General features: G+C 44.0%; 1 long non-coding RNA gene and 1 other non-coding gene across 4 annotated transcripts in view; one reads left to right on the top strand and one right to left on the bottom strand.

The window, feature by feature from the left end:
- Positions 1 to 8,269: 8,269 nt before the first annotated feature.
- Positions 8,270 to 8,376, bottom strand: LOC129690926 (U6 spliceosomal RNA). The gene has a single exon (XR_008722379.1). It is a non-coding gene; the product is annotated as a U6 spliceosomal RNA (small nuclear RNA).
- A 1,637-nt stretch (positions 8,377 to 10,013) lies between these two features.
- Positions 10,014 to 15,794, top strand: part of LOC129690876 (uncharacterized) — a 196,163-nt gene continuing 190,382 nt past the window's right edge. For 2 of the 3 annotated variants that reach the window (XR_008722367.1, XR_008722366.1), the window contains exon 1: positions 10,014 to 10,169. This is a non-coding gene — a long non-coding RNA (uncharacterized LOC129690876). Of the gene's footprint in view, positions 10,170 to 11,232; positions 11,381 to 15,794 lie in introns of those variants that run through there. The other variant, XR_008722368.1, reaches the window with a different exon arrangement.

The raw sequence follows: 15,794 nt of genomic DNA, 5'->3' as shown, positions 1-15,794 counted from the left end.
AGATAGATAGATAGATAGATAGATAGATAGATAGATAGATAGATAGATAGATAAAACATAGCACTAGGAGAGCTTAGATGAAAACCCTGCTGATGGAGAGGGGACTGAGTACTTAACTTACTTCACATCAGCAGTGTGTAGCTGCTAGAGACAGTGGATAACACTGGAAACTATTTACTGTATGTCAGACCCTGCCTTAGGGTTTATGTTCAACTTATATACACTTATCAGCTTAACTGAGAACCTACGGTAGGCCAGACTGTGGTGTTGTAGAACAGTAGAACAGGACAGTCAGGTCTCTCTGGAATATGAGAAAGCACAAGCTGGCAGCTTATTTTTTAAAGGTAGAAAACTCAGCCTCCTGGAGTTTATCTTATTTTCACCCTCAAACAAGGTGTGTAATGGTTGCTATTACTTTCTTTGCTCAGAGGAAGAAACAGAGACTTACAGGATTGGTGATAGGTCCTGGGTAAGTGGTTCTCAACCTGTGTGTCTTGAGACTTTTGAGAGTTGCCTAAGAGCACTGGAAAATACTGATATTTATATTACTATTCATAACAGCATCAAAATTACAGTTATAACATAACAACGAGAATAACTTTACAGCTGGGGTCACTACAACATGAGAAACTGTAGTAAAAGGTCCCAACATTAAGAAGCTTGAGACCCAGATGAAAAACTCAAGTGACAACACATGCTGGAGAGGTTGTGGAGAAAGGAGAACCCTCCTCCACTGCTGGTGGGAATGTAAACTGGTACAACCACTTTGGAAATCTATCTGGTGCTTTCTCAGACAATTAGGACTAGTGCTTCCTCAAGACCCAGCTATACCACTGCTAGGTATATGCCCAAAGTTTGCTCAAGTACACAAAAGGGATACTTGCTCAACCATGTTTATAGCAGCTTTATTTGTAATAGCCAGAATCTGGAAACAACCCGGATGTCTATCAATGGAGGAATGGATACAGAAATTGTGGTATTTTTACACAATGGAATACTACTCAGCAATCAAAAAGGAGGAAATCATGAAATTTGCAGGCAAATGGTGGGATCTAGAAAAGATCATTCTGAGTGAAATATCCCAGAAGGAGAAAGACAAACATGGTATATCTCACTTATATAGACCTATAAGATATGATAAACATAATGAAATCTATACACCTAAAAAAGATAATCAAGAGAACGGACATGGGGTAAGATGATCAATCCTCGTTTAGAAAGACAGATGGGATGTGCATTGAACATATGACAGGAGTCTACTGAGGGCATCTGAAAGACTCTAACTAGCAGTGTTTTCAAAGCAGATACAAAGACTCATGACCAAACCTTCAGCAGAGTACAGGGAATCATATGAAAGAAGGGGAGTTAGTCTGATGGGGAAAGGATAGGAGCTCCACAAGGACCAAATATATCTGGGCACAGGGTCTTTTCTGGGACTGACATTCAACCAAGGACCATGTATGGATATAACCTAGAACCTCTGCTCGGATGTAGCCCAAGGTCGCTCAGTAACCAATTGGTTTCCCATAGTGAGGGTTCGGAACAAGGACTATTTCTAACAGGAACTCAATGGCTGGCTCTTTGGCATCCCCACCCCCCAAGGGAGGAGCAGTCCTGTTAGGCCGCAGAGGAGGACTTTGCAGCCAGTCCTGAAGATACCTGATAAAACAGGATCAGATGAATGGGGAGGAGGTTCCCCCCCATCAGTGGACTTGGAAAGGGGCACAGTGGAGATGAGGGAGGGAGGGTGGGATTGGGAGGGAATAAGGGAGCGGGATACAGCTGGGATACAGAGTTAATAAAATGTAACTGATAAGAAAAAAATAAAATTAAAAAAAAAGAGAAGCTTGAGACCCACTGTCCTAGGGCATGCCAACTCAAAGCTTTCTAGCACAGAGTGCACCCTGGATTCATTATATCTTTCAGTGAAGTTTCTCTAACTGAAAACCTCATTCCATAGAGAACATGCCCAAACTGCAGCTGACAAGATACGTCTGAGATCAGCAGCAGCTAACTTTTTCTGCACCGCCATCTCTGTCTTTTGAATAGTTCTCTAGCTCAAAAGTCAAGTGTTCTTTGAAGTGTGTGCTTGGTGTGGAAGGCAGCTGCTTTGGTATAGGTAGAGACGGCAGCTAGAAGACAAAAAGTCTTTCTGTGACTGAGTGCTCGGACACTTACTAAGGTCAGGGTTGTGGGACAGAACCTTCAACTAAGGACTCAGGAGCACTGCACTCAGAGCCAGGGTCCTCGTAATTACTCCTGCACCAACCAGTGGGACCAGGGACATGGAGTTCTGCACTGGTGTCCCAGCACCAACATTCTGGACACTTCAGAAAATTTGCTGCACAAATTGTGCTTTCCATATTTATAGTACTAGGGAGGTACTTGCACTCTCCCAGGAGAAACACAGCATCATTTTATAGCTCAATAAAGCTAATCTTCAGGCTGATTAATAATGTTAGATGGGAAAGAGGGAGCTATTAAAAACACTTTTAAAATAAAAGAAAAAAATCAAACTCTGTATGAACTTATTTTTCAAATGACTGAAAGCCCAGCTCCGCTGGTCAAGACAGACATTGGTTGCTGGTTAGTAGTTCTTCCTCTGTGCCTTTTTCACAGAGAATGGAAAATCCCAGCTTCCCTTGTAGCTAGCAGACTAGTTTAGGGAAGTCTAATCTTGACGAGGGGTGTGCCCCAGGCTGGCTTTGAACTCCTAACACGCTTGCGTCTGTCCCCCAAGAGCTACATCATAGATGTATACCTTCAGGCCCTGGTGACTTTTGCTCTTTCTGACCAAAGCTCTAGACCTGGCTGCAGTTTTTTTCTGTTCTTTTAATCATGAGTTTGATGGTGATGGCTGCATCAGATACCTGGGGAGAATATCCTGGTCTAATCAGAGGGAGCCACTGAACCCACAAGCCTCCCTACTACCAATTAATGAGAATTGCAAATTCTAAACCATTGCAATTCTAAACAATTGCAACTGTAATCCATTATTTGCTTAAGCCAAAGGTATGAAAGGATTTCATACCTGTATGCAAAAGCATTCCTGAGAGTAACCATTATCTCAAAGAACAAAATATTTTCTCTTTTGTTTAGAAGACGAGAAATGACTCTTCTTCGTTCAGCAAACTGTACATTTTCCCTGGAAGAGTCCAGTCGCTTTCCTCCCATAAGTATTGGCCAGAATGAATCAATCAGTCCATTCCTGAAGTGATAGCTAGCAAAAGAGGTAGAATCATATGCTAGGCTTTCGTCTGATCTCTAGAAAGAATGGATGCTGAGGCATTGGTGTGGTCACATGACAAGAAACAACTTTCTGAGTGTAAAAATAGCAAGAATAAATCACTAATTACAGGGTTGTTAGACGTGAACATACTAAAATCAAGCATATTTAAAAAAAAACAACCTTTCATCTTAAGTACAGGGAAAACTCAAAAAAGACATGAGGAATAATAACTGCATACCATACACATTTTATATGGCAAATAAAGTGTTAATATTCCATGTCTGAGAATTTACCCTAAGGATGTCTCTAAGGACATATGCAAAGTTTTAATATCAAAGATGTGTGTGACGGTGCTGCACTTAATAATAAACTTTGCAAGCAAAATGAATTTCTAGCCATAGGGGCTGCTGAAGTAAAACATGTTATAAACTCCAGGAGAAATGGTATAGGCCTGTTAAAGACTAGTGATGTAACAATGTAGGTGTTGTCATGGAAACATGATCACCATGTATTATTAAGTGACAAAGAACAATATAAATAATGTATATGGCTTGCTTCCACTTCCCTGAAGAAAAAGCAGGTGTTCGTGTGTGTATGTATATACATAAGTGTCTAGGACAGTAAGCCAAACACCCCATGGTAAACACTGTCGCTTCCTAGCAGATGGTATATTTGTTTAATTTCTTTCAAATTCTTTCTGCTTTGATTTTGTAATGATATAAAATAAATAAAACAACTTTAATCTAGGAACAAACACCAAAAAGTTGAAGAAAACCTTAGACAAAAAATAGTGGGTCTGAGCAGAATATGTTCATTAAAAATATCTAATCAGCCAGATACAGTGTCGCACGCATGTCATTCTAGGATTTGGGAGGCTAAGGCAGTAAGATTGGAAGTTTAAGACCAGCCTGGGCTTTATATCTAGTCATAGGTCAACCTGAGCTACATGGGAAAGCCTGCTCTAAACCTAGAGTGCTCCTGGGGTTTCAGCTAAGTAGGAAGGTCAGCTGGGTGTTTTCTCTGCCTCTCTGAACTGGTAGGCTTTCACCCCAGCATCCAGCTCTGGAGTCTTTATTGGTAAAAGTGAATGATAGGGATTTGGCTTTAAAAACAAAAGAGGAGAGGCTGGAGAAAGAACCACAGAGGAGAGGAGAGTTAAGCTCTTAAACTGGGTATTCCAGGTAGAAGGAAAAGCCCAATAAGAGAAAATGGTAAGATTACACACACATGGTTAGGTTGGGGAAAGAAAATCCTGTTTCTATTAGGCCAAGAACCATGTGTTTTGTGTAGACCACAGTGTCTCTCGCACCTCCTCCACAGATATCAACTATTTAGAGGCCATTAGTAGGGGAGAAAAATAACTGAATTTGGAGGATCATTGCAGAATCCAGAAGGAAGAAAGGCAAGTCCTTTCCAGAGCCACAACTGTGAGTGTGATGAAGGGTGAGAGGGCCCAGTCACCAGACACCAGGAAGAAGGCTGTGTCACTGAGGCCTTAAAGGACAAACAGAAGCAAACTAAACCCCATAGTGTTACTGTGTATTTTCTAATTATTTATTTTATTGTTTTGAGGCAGGATCTTACTATGTAGCTCTGCATGTCCTAGCAGAACTTACTATGTAGACCAGGCTGGCCTCAACCTCAGAGACCTGTCTGCTTCTGCCCCCAGAGTGTTGGGATTAAGAGTATGTGCCACTACATCTGGCTATTATTTTCTGAATATCAACAACCTGCGCCTATTTTGGTCCGCAGAATATTCAATCCTTAGGACTTGGTCCTCTCACTTAAATCATCATCCTGACCTGTGTGTGAATATTACCACCCAACATCTTAGCCGCTACTGAATGATTATCTTGTTTGAAATGGTGTCACGTGACTGTAATCCCAGCATTCTGGAGGCTGAGGCAGGAGCACGAAGAGTTCAATACCAGCTTATGCCCATGCCCGACCAAACACCTGGACCTTGTCTGATGTTGAAAGCCTGGCAGAACTTATCTCAGTCGTTCTTGGGCACGGGAGTTCCAGGCTAGCTTGGGTTATATAATGACTCTTTCAAAGACAGACAGATGGTATTTTCTACTGAGACTCCTTTCATGCACTAAAGGCACCTAGGCTAGCAACCCGCTGATATGCTATCAACTATTAATAGCTCACAGGAGAGGACTTCCACTACTTACTCGTAGCTATAGCTACATTTTCTTCTTCCTTTTCCTTTTGTTTTCTTTCTTCTCTCTCTTCCTCCCTCTAATAATAATAATAATTATTATTATTATTTTCATTTTCTTCTTTTGCATCACATCTAAATGACCATCCCACCAATCCCCAGCTTCTGAGGTGCAGAACCTGGCACTCATTCCTGTTCCCAACTGCCCTCATCCTTGTTTATCTCATAGGTTTGCTTTTCTGAATGTTCTCCATGTCTTGTCCTTCTCTGTATTCCCAAGGTGACCTTTCCAATACAGCCATCTGCCATGAACTCCTAACCGAACTCTTTGCTTCTGGATTACACTGTTCTGAAATCTATTCTCTCATGACAAGCTGGGTGATGTTTCTTGGGGACAGGGTATTGTAAGACTCACTGCTGCTCACAGATCTTCAAGACAAAGGCGAAACTCTCAGCATGGGACGTGACGCCTCTTGGAATACAGCTTAACCTTTCATAGTGAGTTTGTACCCTAGTTTCTGATTCCCTACAGACTGTTCTCTTTGCTCAGATGCCTCTCTGGCAAACTGGAAACTCAACTTCATTTTCCAAGGTTCAGAAACAGGCTCCTCCTCTCTTTTCAGCTTTTGCCAAATACAGGCCTCTCTGAGTGCTTCCACATCTGGATCCAAGCCCTCTCTTCCTGCTCTCTCACAAGAGCCATTGATTCCCTCATGGAGTCACAGATGTTTATGGAGCTGATTCTGAAGTCAGGGTAGTCAGCTCAAAAAACATGGTTTTTAACCTAACATAAAACTGTCTGCAACTCTTGGCCTGTCTTATTCAATGAACCTTGAATGACTGACTGACTGGTCACCTTGTTCTCGGGCACCTCCAGACCTTGACACTGCTCTTCTCTCTTCCTGGAACAATATCTAGCCTCTAGTCTGGCTTCTTCTCCTGAGTTAGATTAAATAGAGTTGATTCCCTTCTGTCTCCATTCCTCTCTATCTCTTGAGATGGATTTCCTGTCTCTTAATATAGGAGAATCTCAGTCTTGTCTAATGATGGAATGGAGGTTTTGGATAGCAAGGCAGATGTAGAGACAGGAAGGACTGGTCCAGAACATGGATATCTTTAAATCTAGGCCCCTTGATGGCTGCCATGGAAATTACAGTGTGGAATGAATGGAGGGTGGCAGCATGAAGACAGCACTACCACTGACAAGCAGCAGGGGAATGAAGGGGGAATGAGCGGACACCGTGAGGAAGACTGCCCACTTTCTCCATCAATGACGATGACACTCGCCACCAGAGCTTCAGTCTGCCTTTCTTCATCTTCACATTACTGAGTCCCTGCATGAGTGTCATGTCATAAAGAGATATTTCAAATGTAGCCATTGTTTTGGTTCTGTGGTAGTCCACTCCTCTCCTTAAAAACAACAACAAAAAAGCAATAGAGCCCTCGACAACCAGCGTGAGGTCCTGAGTAGAAACCCAGCGAGCAAAAGGAAGGAAGATAAAGAATGGCGGAGGTGGCATAACAGGTTAACGTGCTCATCGTCAACTCTGATACCTGGAGTATAGACTCAGGGACCCACGTGCTGGAAGTGGCGATGCAACTTCTACAAGTTGTCCTCTGACAGCCATATATAGTCTGTGACCTTTGCACATAGATAAATATAATCCAAGCTTTCTCCTATTCCTCCTTTTTCTGAGACAGGGTTTTTCTGTGTAGCTCTGGCTGTGCTCTGTAGACCAGGCTGGCCTTGAACTCAAAGATTTACCAGCATCTGCCTCCCAAGTGCTGGGATCAAAGGCCTTTGCCACCACACCCAGGTTTAAAACCTTCATTTTGTAACTTAAATAAGTGCAATACAAGTTTTCTTTAAGAAAGAAAGAATGAGAGAGAGAAAGAAGGAAAGAAGGGAGGAAAGAAAGGGGACTGGCAAGATGGCTCAGAGTGTAAAAAGTGCTTGTTGCTAAGCCTGACTTCTTCAGTTAGCCACACCCCTCCCCAGACCCACATGATGGGAAGGAGAGAACACCCCTTTCCCCCAAAGTTGTTCTCTGACCTCCATGACAACATACCTGCACACATACAAACAAAAATGAATAAATGCTTAAAAATTAAAGAGAAACAAACACTGCGTTTGAGAGTTTGAAGTATCACACTCAAGATAAATGAATCATCATTTATCAGCTTCAGCAGTGTGTCAGTTCATGTGTCTAAATCATCTGTCTGTGCTGAAACTAATTTCTAGATTTTATTAATAATCCTGAAAGCTGCCCCTAGCTAATAGTTTATATTTTCTGTATTTTTATAATTTATTTTTTACTATATATATACATATAGCCTACTATTATGAAGAAAAAAAATTCCTTTTAAATTTTTATTAATTATTTGACTTATTTACTTTTGAGTTAGGAGCTTATGCATACAAGGTTTGTCTTCAAGTCATGTAGCCAAATGCTTCCTGCATGCTACAGTCTAGTTCTGTCCTGAATGTCACTTTAAAACAAAATTACCAAAAAAAAAAAGAAAAAGAAAAAGAAAAAGAAAAAAGAAAAGAAAGAAAAAGGAGAGAAAAAAGAAAAGAAAAAATAGCTTTTTCTGTGAAATATTACAAGAAAGAAATTTAAACATTCCATAAAAAAATCTTTATCTCTTCCCTCCTCCCCCCCAATAACAGCCTAGACAGGAAGCCAGTGAAGAGAACGCTTAAAAATTGTGATAAGGATGGTGAAGCATAGCTCGGCACAACTGATGGCTTCTGGAGGGGGTGCGGAAGGACTTGGTTTCTTTCCCTTCCTTCCTTCCTTCCTTCCTTCCTTCCTTCCTTCCTTCCTTCCTTCCTTTCTTTCTTTCTTTCTTTCTTTCTTTCTTTCTTTCTTTCTTTCAATATGGAAGGCTTCACGAATTCGCGTGTCAACATTGCGCAGGGGCCATGCTAATCTTCTCTGTATCGTTCCAATTTTAGTATATGTGCTGCCAAAGCGAGCACGGACTTGGTTTTCTTTAAGGGTCTGGCTGGCCCCTGGGAGTATGGCCGTGCTCCGGGGACTATATGGCCAACACCATTTGGATCATTTTTACTGGGAGGAGGTTACAAGGGTGTTTTGTGGACCTGGGAGGACAGGGAAGTGTGAGTGAGGTACATCATGTGAAATTCCCAAAGAGCAAAAATATTATGTTGGGGGGAAAAGAGTCTAAGATTAGCACAGCAGGGTTCGGTCACAGTGAATGCAAATGGGGTCGAACGTGGCTGAAGGTCTTTCGTTGTTGCGGTTCTGGTGTGTAGGACTCATAGGAGGAACAGATGGCATCTGTAGGGATTTAGTGCTGAGGTTGTCCTTGAATACCCGGCCTCTGAGAGCCTGTTGTTTGCAGCTTCCCAAGTTCGCAGCAGGTGCTTTGGGAGATGCCAGAGCATCTACCGCGCCTACAACACCCTATACAGACGTAGAATTCGGAACCATCTTCGCTCTCTAGCGCCAGAGGTAATGGAGACACAGCATATCGCACTGCCGCATACAAGAAAGAGAAAATTTCTTTTCAGCAGAGACATGTTCGTGTGGCTAAGAAGCAATGAAAAGAAACTGAAGGCAACACAGAGGGACGGAGGAGAAAAAGACTGAGAGGTTGAAGTAATGTGAGGCGCACTGTGCCGGGCGAAGAGTGGGCCCGAATTACTTTCCACGGTCATGATATCACCTAGTCACGCGTCCCACTTTCCACCGTACTCAGGTTTCCTTCTGGGGTCTGAGTCTGCCTCATCTTTCATTCCTCTTCTCGGTTGGAGCAGGGTGCCACGCTGGACTGAATGGAGGTAGGGTCTTTTTGCACCTGTTCAGTACCGGATTTAATATAGAGAAAAGAAGGTCCAGGGTACCACTCACACCAGCTTTCTTTGTTTGGAGAAGCTTTTGGACATTCGAGAGGTTAGTTTAATGCCCTGTTTGGGGCAAGCATGGAGGATGCTGTACAGACAGGTGGTCCTCTCTCAGCTCCGGTTGGCTTAGTGCGTGCGTCCTTCTCGCCAGAACTGCGGACGCTGTGTGGTACCCAGGGTACTCTCAGGGGTAACTCAGATCTGAGTTAGAAAAGATTCAGATTTCCTTTATGGGAACTGATGACCTCATCTCTGAGCATCTTGGTTCTTTTACTTCACTGGAGTCTCCTTCCCTTTCTGAAAAGTGGGAAGATTGCTAGGCTTCAAGGTGAAGGGGGATGGGGCGTCTGCCTTAGAGAGGAACAGTGGAGCAAAGCCAGTTGACAACTCCTGGGCGTAGCCACTGGCTTCGAGACCTAGGGGTAAGTAAGGCCAGAACCCCCAGCCCAGGGTAGACTGAGTGTGCTCTCTAATAGAGCCATCTGGGCACTAGGCAGCCTGAGTGGCACCCCACCTCCACGCGGTCCTCCTCTCAGGCGTGGTGCCTTTCATGGCTTGGAACAGCAGGCAGAGGGAAGCTAGCAGGACCCTTCAGGCCGGAGTCCTTCAGACTCCAGGAGACCCGGGACACACGCGGCTCGCCCGGTGGCGCGCGCTTCTCCCCATCCCCCGCGGCCGGGAGCGAGCCGGCGTGACGTCACAGGCCACCCGCCAGCCCTGCGCTCCACCGGGCAGAGCGCGTGCGGCTGCCGAGCACATGGACCCGCTGGTCGAGCGGACTCCCCAAGGCCAGGATGAAGAGGAGCTGCGACCCAGCACCCTCAGAGCCCCCTGAGTGGATATCCACGCGGAAAGGATGTTGGCAGCCCCGGTGACCTGGGAGTCACGGCCGGATCCACCCTCCCGTAAGTTCCAAGTTTATCCTCTGGAAACTCTGGAGCCCAGGGATGCACAGTCTGGATAGAGGAACGGGGCTAGTGCACTCCGACAAGCGCGTGTTGGCCTTGCACCTTTCCTCATCACTGGACTAGAGACTGCCAGAGAGTTCGGGTGGGGGTGAGGGGTGGGAGTGCGAGGGAGGTTACACAGAATGGCCCTAGCATAGAGGTGATTCTGGATTTATGCACTTGATCAAAAGCCCGTTTCCTCATGTCTAAAAAGAGACGCCCCCTGCAATCAGCGCAGATTTGGGGCCGCTGATGTGGTTTGGAGACCTCCTTTGCGAAACTGGAAGTCTGAATCGAGTGATGCTCCCTCTATCCTTGGCCAGCCCTCCTCTGAGACACCCCCTGGGGCAGAAAGACGGTGATCTTAAAACTCCCTGTGCCATGAAACTTTCTCTGCTTTTGTATTGCATTCCTGTGTTTGTGGAAGGCCCCCCTCACTGCTAATTCTTTTTGGATGGGTTGCTGATTTAACTAGATTGGCTCTTCCTTGGCTAATATTTTTCTGCTGTACCCATGGTGTGGTGTGGTGTGGAAGAGCAGTGCAGGCTTTCAGGAAGCGCAGCCATTGAAGTTACATGTGCCCGTGTGTAGCACATCATGGATCTTCCTACTAGTTTACAGACATTCGACAGTTCATTCTTTTGAGCTCTTGACTTCAGGACATTCTCGAAGATTAAGAAGGAGAGAAATCACTTAAGGTGTAGGGAGAAGAAGGTAAGGTCTCTGTTTTCTTTCTGCTCTTGTGCTTTTGAGGGGCTGTTGTCATTTGGCCTAGAGAAAGCCATGGAAAAGTGGGGGGGGGGCGAGTCTGTGTTTGTGTGTATCTGTGTCTGTGTGTCTGTTGGGGAGGACTAAGGATGCAGTCTTCAGTCTGTTGAACTGCATGTGGTAGGATGTTGCAGGCCTGTTTGCATATGGGCAGTGACAAGTCAGGGCTTGTTCACTTGCTGAGGTCTTGTGGTCATAGCTAGGCCTTGTGAAGCTCCAGCCAGTGGGAAAGGGTTTGTGATCTGGCCCTGGAACTCCAAGTGGGACTAACTCAGAGATTTATAAGGAGCAAAACTGTCACGAAAGCTGAAGCACACATGGAATCATGGAATCCATGACTGGGAAAAACCTGGAGGTGGCCTGCTCTCCAGTGCTGGAAACGTGCTCGCTACATCTTGGAGGTGAGGGTATGCCTAATGGTTTCTGAGATCTACTAGGTTCATGATGGATTTGGTGAGACATTAAGGCTGGCTTAGGGTTCTGGTCTATCATTCTGGAATCCCACCACCACCGTTAGGGAGTGACTGTATGGGCCTGCCTTGTTTTTCCTGGCTAAGGGTGGCTGCTTTTTGCTGCTTTACCCATCGAGTACAGAAGTTTGCATCAACCAGCTTCCCTTGAAAAGTAGAAGAAATCAATTTCTTTCTTTCTTTCTTTTTGATTGATTTTCCTCTCTTTTAACAACCACCTCTGACTCATCCTGATCTGCTTCTGTGGCAGCAGTTTTCAGAGCTGGAAAGGTCTTTCTTTTCTAATGTTTCTGATGATTTGAGTGATTGCTTCTCTGAAAGCCTGCTGAGTTCTTACCATCTACACAGATCCAGTTCTTGTCCTCTTTTAACATAGAAGGCCTGGTTTCTGAGGCCTGTGTTTGTCATGTCCGGGGCCTTTTGTCTGTCTTCTGATCTAGGTGTTGTCCTGAGGCACCTCGGTTGTGGACTCTCTTGGACCATAGCTGCCTTCTCTGTCATTTTGTACAAGTGGCCCTGAATTTGCTCATAGTAAAGGTGAACCAGCCTTTTCCTGGGGAAACTAAAGACCTTGGATATTTGCTGTGCTCTATCCTTAATAATAATGGGTATAGTATTTGAATTATTTTTACCCCTCTCTCCTCCCTGCAACTCCTGATGTGACCCCCTAGCCCCCTCTAAAATTCCTAACTTCTTTTTAAATTACATACACACACTCTGTCTCTCTCACACACACACATATAGTATGTATAAATGTAGCCTGCTGAATTCATTTAATGTTGCTTGTGTGTATATGTGTTTAGAAGTGACCACTTGGGATTGGATAACCTATCAGAAACTTGTTCATAGAGAAAACTGATTGATTCTTTCTCTCCCAGCAGTCATTAGCTCTTTATCAAGGGGTAAGGCTTTGTGAAATTTGCCTCATTCATGTTGGCACATAAACTGCTGTTGTGGTGGTCCCTGTCCTTTAAGGTGGTAGCTGAAAGCCAGCAAATGGCTATACCTTGATATGTTTCAGATGCCACATGGCCTTTCCATGCGCTGGCTCATTGTTATTGTTTCTTCCCTCCTCTAGTTGGTCGCAGATATAACATTCTCACATTCTCCACTCTGCTGCCCGCCCTCCCTCCCCATTTTTCTCCCTAATGTCAGTTTGTGATATCACTATGAGACCAGGATTTATCTTCCATGGTGTCTCTCATGTTTATGTTGGCCACAACAATCTGCAATAAGAGTAGCCAGGCTGTAGACATGGTTCCACCGTTACAAGTGCTTTCCCAGTAAGTCTGATGACCTACTGAAACCCGTGGTAGAAGAAGAGAATGAATATCCTGACATTGTGCTTTGACCTTTTCAGGCATGATTTGCCATATTCTTTATCTCATGAGGTGCGCACGCGCGCGCACACACACATGCATATACATACCTTTGAATCTAGGTGTGGTCGTTCATGCCTATAACCCTAGCGTGTGAGAAGCTGAAGCAGGAGGATTACCATGAGTTCAAAGTCAGCCTTAGCTGGAGGCTAGCTTGAACTACAGTGTGAAGCTTGTCTCAAAAACTAAATATCAGAAAAAGAAAATCAGATTAGCCTCAGCAGAGTCCTGCTGACAATCATGTCTGCATCTCTCTAAAATGTATCAGAAGCTCTATGTTTTATAGAAGGTGAATCCTTTGTTCTGCCACCAGAGTACTAGCCATGCCTGACCATATGTCACTTTGGAAATCAGAGCAGCTGGGGGATTTGGGCAGTACGGCTTTAGATCTTCTGAGTTCTTTGGTAGGTCATGGATGACCTGATTTGCTTCTCTGGAACCAAGCGCTCTAAGGAACAATTCTGTAGTCATAGTAACTAATAAGACACTAATTTGGCAGTGACTTTCCACTTCTTTAGCAGGCTAAGCTTATTCTTTATCTTTGTGTTGTCCACAACTCTACAGAATACTTAAAAGAAAATGTCCAGCCAATATGGAGTTTTTTTTTTTGTTTGTTTGGTTTTTTTTGTTTTTTTTTTGTTTTTTGTTTTTTTTTTTAATGAGTAAGGCTGTTATAGCCTAGGCTGGCCTTGAAATAATAGTCTATTTCCTGTGTATTAGAATTATAAGTGTGTCTCACCATATTCAGGTTAGTTTTGCATGCTTTAGATATATTATTTCATTTTTACCTCCCAGCAATCCCATAAGCTAAGATTATTATTAGCATCAGTTTTTTAAGACTAGGAAAACAGCTTGGGGTTAAAGGCATCACCCCAGGCTGGGTAACTAGGCAGCAGCAAAGTCGAAGGAACTGAGATAAGGGCTGTTTGGTTCCTTTCAGAAGTCCGGAGATAGTGAAGAATAAGCTAAAAGATGGTTCAAGTATGCCCTGCCTCCACACCCAGCTCAGGTATTACTAGATGCTAGTAGCTTTTGAAGAGAGATACCTTTGTTCAACCACCTGTCTTCGCTGCCACACACAGGAGGCAAGACAAAAACTCAGTGCTTGGAGAATTCTGGGCTGTAGTCCTGGAAGGGTCAGGTATTCAGGTCCTGTAGGAACCTTCATCAGTACAAAGATGGTGATGGCTTTCCATGTACCTTATCATTAAGAGAGAAATACTGAATTGTTGGTGTGTTCTTGGAGCCTATGAGTTCCTTCCTTCTGGCTTGCCCTGCAATCTTTCCTCTGTCTCACTTTCTCTCTTCCCTCCCTGTCTCCCTTCCTTTTTTCCTTATTGGCTGTTCTGGGAATCTAGAGCAGGGTATCCACCATGCTAGCCACCTGTTCTACCCTACTTCAGTTATACTCTTAGCCCAAGGCCTTTCTCTTTTGTTTGTTTTGTTTCTTAGACAGTGTCTCTGTATGTAGGCCTGGCTGTGTTGAGTCTGTCTCTAAGTAGACTGGTCTGGCTTTAAGCTAACAAAGATCCACCTGTCTCTTCCTCCCAAGTGCTGGATTAAAGGCGTGGGCCACCACACCCAGCCACCCTTTTGCATTTTTTTATTCCAGGCTGGTTTTAAATTCCCGGTCCTTCTGCTTCTATTTGCAACTGAAATATTTCACTTGGCCTTTTGACCAAAATCATTCTAGCACTGTGCCCAGAATTGAGTTAGCATTGAATGTGTTTGTCACCACATTCAACTAATTTTCACCTCAGAATTCTTAGTTTGTTTGTTATAGGCTGTTTTTTAAATAAATTATTTATTTTTACTTTTATGTTTTTGAGTGTTTTGTCCAAATGTATGTATGTGCACCACTTGTACCAGGTGCTTGCAAAGTTATAGATACTTGTCAGTTGCCATATGGCTGCTGGGAATCAAACCCACGTCCCATGGAAGAGCATCCAGTGCTCATCACCATGGAAGTTGTCTCTCCAGATATAGTTTGTTGTTTATTTGAAGCCAGAGCTCTGCGAGTGCCAGCTAAGTAGGCTGCAGCCCCAACAATCAATAGCCTCCAATTTTGATTGGTGGGGAAGTATGGGATGTTGTTTAATTTACCTGCCTCTCTCTCATCATTGACCTTAAACTTTTGTTTATTTGTGGGTTTTTTTGCTTATTTATTTATTTATTTATTAGACAGGATTCCTTTGTGTAGCCTTGACTGTGTAGACTTTTTTATAGACCAGGCTGGCCTCTCTCACATTGATCTGCCTGGCCCTGCCTCCCAGAGTGCTGAGATTAAAGGTATGTGCCACCAAGCCTGGCTGACTTTAAACTTTTTGCCCACACAGCTCTGGGGTTTTTGGGAATCAAGTTGTACCAGAACTGCTTTTATTTTCTTCAAGGAAAGGGGTATTTGCTGCCTCTACTATTACTGCCTTTCTGTTGTGAAACAATTTGACAGGGTTGGAAGTGAGGCCTTGCCTCCAAGGAAAGGACACTTTAAAAAGGAGAAGTCCTTTTGGGTGGTGGTTGCACATGCCTTTAATACTAGCAGAGGTAGACAGATCTTTGTGAGTTCAAGGCTAGCCTGGTTTACAGCCTGACTTCTGGCACAGCCAAGCCTACACGGAAACCTACTTTGAAAAAAAAAAAAGAGGCTGGAAAGCTGCAAGAGGCAGCCAGGGCCATATAAAGAAATATAGATACCAGGTACTTTGACCAAGTCTGTTACCTCCGTTTCCGCATTTACAAAATGGGGTGATGAGGTACTGAGCAGCTGTGAGGAGAGAATGATAATCAGAAAAAGGCCTTAAAGGGCAGAAGGTGACCTCGGAGGAGCTGCCTGCCATCCTCACCCGCCCCAGTCAAAGCTAATAAATGATATTACTCTCCCTGGGATGGACCTTTATGACATCCTAAGTCTCTGGGTGCATTTGAATGTGCAGCGGTGCCATTCTGGGTCCAAGCACAGGTCCTGA

The sequence above is a fragment of the Psammomys obesus genome, unplaced genomic scaffold (genome assembly GCF_907164565.1).
Source record: "Psammomys obesus unplaced genomic scaffold, mPsaObe1.curated_primary_1811, whole genome shotgun sequence".
In the NCBI taxonomy this organism is placed as follows: Eukaryota; Metazoa; Chordata; class Mammalia; order Rodentia; family Muridae; genus Psammomys; species Psammomys obesus.
This window is presented reverse-complemented; position numbering and strand designations above follow the sequence as displayed.